The following is a 745-nucleotide window of genomic DNA, read 5'->3' as shown; positions in this document are numbered from 1 at the left end:
ACCTGGGAGGCAACCACAGGTCTCCTGGACAAGCAAGGCAGCCTTGCAGAAACCAGCCCCTCTTGCAAAGAACAATTTTCCAACTATTTAATTGATCTAATAAAAGATGTCACATCTACCCAAAGAACCTTGTCCATCTTGAAAGGGGACACCTGGGAGACAACCAGGTCTCCTGGCCGAGCAAGGCAGTCCCTTAGAAACCAGCCCCTCTTGCAAAGAACAATTTTTCCAACTCTTGACTTGGTCTCATCAAAGATATCACACCTACCCTAAAGAACCGTGTCCACTTTGGAAGTGGGTACCCAGGAAGCAACCCCAGGTCTCCTGGCCAAGCCCCTCTTGCAAAGAGCCATTCATGCTCTCTCTGTTTTATTCTTTGGAGAGCTTGCTTCCAGCTCTTGACTTGGTCTCATCAAAGATATCACATCTGCCCTAAAGAACCGTGTCCACTTTGGAAGGGGGCACCCGGCAGACAACCCCAGGTCTCCTGTCCAAGCCCCTCTTGCAAAGAGCCATGCATACTCTCTCTATTTTATTCCTTGGCAAGCTTACTCCCAACTCTCGACTCGGTCTCATCAAAGACACCCCTTGTACCCACAGCACCCCGCATTGCCGCGCCCCCCGTGGCACGGGGCAGGCTGTCCCCGCCGCACGCAGCCAGGTAGGTGGCTGGGCTCCCCCCTCCCTAAGGCAGCAAAGAGTTAAGGCAGGAGGGAGGGGGCCTGGCGCATGGCGGCCGGGAGGA

The sequence above is a fragment of the Alligator sinensis genome, unplaced genomic scaffold (assembly GCF_000455745.1).
Source record: "Alligator sinensis unplaced genomic scaffold, ASM45574v1 scaffold752_1, whole genome shotgun sequence".
NCBI lineage: Eukaryota > Metazoa > Chordata > Crocodylia > Alligatoridae > Alligator > Alligator sinensis.
The sequence above is the reverse complement of the archived record's forward strand: the minus strand, read 5'-3'. Positions refer to the sequence as shown.